The sequence below is a fragment of the Pteronotus mesoamericanus genome, unplaced genomic scaffold, assembly GCF_021234165.1.
Source record: "Pteronotus mesoamericanus isolate MK-2021 breed Mesoamerican mustached bat unplaced genomic scaffold, CSHL_Meso_final scaffold_705, whole genome shotgun sequence".
Classification (NCBI taxonomy): domain Eukaryota; kingdom Metazoa; phylum Chordata; class Mammalia; order Chiroptera; family Mormoopidae; genus Pteronotus; species Pteronotus mesoamericanus.
Window position 1 is genome coordinate 9499006 of NW_026555326.1, and position 4022 is coordinate 9503027.

A 4022-nucleotide genomic window follows, 5' to 3' on the forward strand; every position below is an offset into this window, starting at 1 on the left:
AGTAGAAAATCCCTCCTATCATCCCTCTTTCATCTAAAAAATACATACACACTGAGGAGTCAGGCTCCTGTCTAAAATCCTGTGTGATTTTTCAGGCCTGACCATAGACAATTATAGCAGTTTTGCTGGAGAGGCCTCCTGAAGAAAGCTGTCACCCCATACCAGACTTGGTACACACTCAGGGTTCTGCAGTCTCTGAGGGGAGTTGCAGTCAGGGACACAGGTGCTTCGGACCAGTAATGCCTTTTGCTTGTTTACATTCACCCCAGCATCTTTGTTCCCAGAACCCTTGAGCTGACACCTTGTTACTTTATGGTAGTCCTCAGAGGTTTCTGCTGAGGCCTCTTTATGGAAGATAGAAGGGAAAACTTTGAAGATACTTTCTTCTGCTCTGATTTTGTCTACTCCATTCCTTCCCCTAAACCTCAGAGTCCACAAAATTGCTAGAGCAGTTTGTTTAGGTCTCTTTTAACATGAAAGTGTCTCTGCTCTTCCACCTGACCCTTTATAGGGGCTCAATTTCACAGAGGATACAAGATGAGAATAAGGACAGTTGGTACTTTCCCTAGTTTGAAACTTATGCTCATATTATTATAATTAATAATTATAAGCTTCACATATATGTGTGCATATGTTCATTCTAGGATTGTTCATGATAGCCAAGACATGGAACAGCTGAAGTGTCTTTTGATAGATGAATGGAGAAGATGTGGAAAACCTATAAAATGGACTACTACTCAGCCATAAGAAAACATAAAATATTGATATTTGCAGCAACATAGTTGGGTCTTTTTTTATTTTTATTTTTCCATTGTTGTTCTGTTACAATTTCCACAATTGTCTCCTTCCACATTCAGCCCCAACTCCCACAGTCAATCCCCACCTTGTTGTCCATGTCTATGAGTCAATTATACTTGTTCCTTAACTAGGCCCTTCCCCTACTTTTCTCTCTTAACCCCCTCCCCAATCTCCTCCAGTACCTGTAAGTTCCTTGTTTCCATGCCTCATAGTATTTTGCTCTTTTGTCTTGTTCATTAGTTTCCTGTTATAGCTGACATCATATGGTGTTTGACTTTCACTGTTTGGTTTATTTCATTTGGCATAATACTCTCCAGTTCCATCCATGTTGTTGCAAAAGGTAGGAGTTTCTTCTTCCTTTCTGCTGCATTGTATGCCTTTGTGTAAATGTGTCACAGTTTTTTGATCCATTTATTTGCTAATGGGAACTTAGGTTGTTTCCAGAACTTGGCTATGGTAAATTGTGTTGCTATGAACATTGGGGTGCATAGGTTCCTTTGAATTGGTGCTTCAGGATTCTTAAGATATAATCCTAGTAGTGGAATTGCTGGGTCAAAAGGCAGTTCCATTTTTAGTTTTTTTGAAGAAATTCCATACTGCTTTTCACAGTGGCTGCACCAGTCTGCATTCCCTCCAACAGTATACTAGGGTTCTCTTTTCTCCTCATCATTGCCAGCATTTGTTTGTTGATATATTGATGATGGCCATCCTGACCAGTGTGAGGTGATATCTCATTGTGGTTTTAATTTGCATCTTTCTGATGGCTAGTGATGTTGAGCATCCTTTCATATGTCTCTGGACCCTCTGTATGTCCTCCTTGGAGAAGTGTCTGTTCAGATCATTTGCCCATTTTTAATTGGATTCTTTTTTCCCTTTAAAAAATATTTATATATATTTTTTAATTTTTCACATACATTTGCCTCCATTTACCCACCACCACTGTCCCATGCTCCACCCATCCCCACCCCCACAATCTTTCCCAAAGTTAGCTTCATCTGCGTGTCCTTCACACCTGTTCCTTGATCTGACTTTCCCCTCTCCACTACCACCCTCCTTCTCTCCCTCTTGTCTCTGTTGGTTTCTTCTTTCTCTCAATTTTCTTTCTAAAATAAATGTGGGTGTCTTCCCTCCTCTTAATTTTTTTTTGATATTATTTGAGGAGAGGTATTAATTCTTCTCTGAATGTTTGGTAAAAATCACCTGTAAAGCCATCTGGTCCAGGGTTTTGTTTATAGGGAATTTTTAAATCACTGCTTCATTATCACTAAGTGTAATTTGTCCATTAAGATTCTCTTGTTCTTTGTTATTTAGTTTCCCAAGATTGTATATTTCTAGGAATTTATCCGTTTCATCCAGGTTGTCCAATTTGTTGGCATTCAGTTTTTCATAATATTTTCTTACAATTGCTTGTATTTCTTTGGTGTTAGTTTTTACTTCTCCATTTTCATTTCTGACTTTATTTACTTGGGTCTTCTTTATTTTTCTCTTGATGAGTCTAGCTAAAGGATTTTCAATCTTAGCTTTTCAAAGTCTAGCTCTTGCAATCTTTTGTATAATTTTTAAGACTCTATTTCCTTTGTTCCTGCTCTGATCTTTCTTATTTCCTTTGTTTTACTCACTTTGGGCTTTGTTTGTTGTTCTTTTTCAAGTTCCTTTAAGTGTAAAGTTAGATAGTTTATTTGAGATTTTTCTTGTTTATTGAGATAGGCCTGTAATGCTATGGCTTTTCCAGAGTCAACTTAAGTGACTGATTACAGAGAAGAGCGAAGCAATTTTCAGTGAATAATCACCATTCCAGTTCTAGAAGTTTCTTTGTCTCTTTTCTTTAATAATGACATGGCTGACGGCCAGTGGAAATCAGACAATGGTCACTGAGTTTCTCTTCTCTATATTTCTGCATCTGCAAGAAGGTGCCTATTATTCTTTATTCCATTATTTCTTATCTTTGGATTTATCATAATTTGGAACCTACTGATATTTATCATCATGAAGTTGGACATGGCCTTGAACACCTCATGTATTTTTTTTTCATCAGTGTCTTCTCCTTCTTGGAGATCTGGTATACCGCATCCACATCCCCAAGATGTTTTCAAGCTAGTCAGAAGACCATCTCTCTGGCTGGCCATCCCATACAGATGTACTTCTTTCACTCTCTTGATTAACAAAAAGCTGTGTCCTGAGAGCAATGGTCATTGATAGGTGCATAGCCATCTGCAGTCCTCTCCATTATCAACTGTCATGACTTTCAAACTTTGTATCCTGATGACAGCTGGATCCTACCTCTGTGGCCTCTTCCTTGTTCTCCCTGAAATTGCATGGATTGCCATCCTGCCTTTCTGTGGCTCTAGTGAGATCCAGCAGATCTTCTGTAACTTCACAACTGTCCAGAGCTTGGCCTGCACAGATACAGCCTTGGCGGTCATTATGGATGCCATACATGTAGTGGCAATCCTAACCTCTTTCATGGTCATTGCCATATCATACATCTAGGTCATCATGGTTATTCTATGAATGCCTTAGCTGAGGACTGTCACAAGGCCTTTTCCACCTTTACTGCAATTCTTGCTTTGTTCTTGCTATTTTGGGCAGTGTAGCTGTCATGTATTTGTGATTCTTACCCACCTACTCAGTGTTTTGGGACACAGTGATTGTGGTCACTTTTGTTATCCTTGTTTCCTTCCTCAAACCCAGTATCTATAGCTTAGGAAACAAGGATGTAAAAGATGTTATTGGGAGGCTTTTCTGCTATCAGAAGAGAGCTGGTACAGTTGGGAGATGATCTGGATCCTAGAAAGCATGACAAGCTTTCTAGAAGTTTGGCATTTTATTGTTCCTTGACTCATTCATGATTATACTCTCTTTCAATTGCCACAGCTACTAATTCTATTATTATAAATAGAATGAGAAACTGTTGTGTCCTGGTCATTAGCAGTAAATGCATAGCCAGTTTACATCAATGCTCCTGCCCTGTGTATGGTAGCTGAAGCAGTATATGTGGTTCCCCACCTTTATAACACAGGTTATCTTCTTTATAAGACTCTCCTAGCTGGGCTTCTCTCTTTTCTTTTGTTGTAGCATATACTGATGAGACCAGAGAATAGGATAAAGGAGACATAAAAGACATCATAGTTCTGAAAACTTCTAATGTTAACTTTCCTCCAATCTTTTTTCCTAGTAATGAATCTCCTGCCATTCAGTATTCCATGTTAATAAACAATTTCCTG

At 38.7% G+C, this 4022-nt stretch overlaps 1 pseudogene; it reads left to right on the top strand.

Annotated features, from left to right (window-relative positions):
* Positions 1-2570: 2570 nt before the first annotated feature.
* Positions 2571-3577, top strand: LOC129062294 (olfactory receptor 6K6-like; annotated as a pseudogene).
* Positions 3578-4022: the final 445 nt, after the last annotated feature.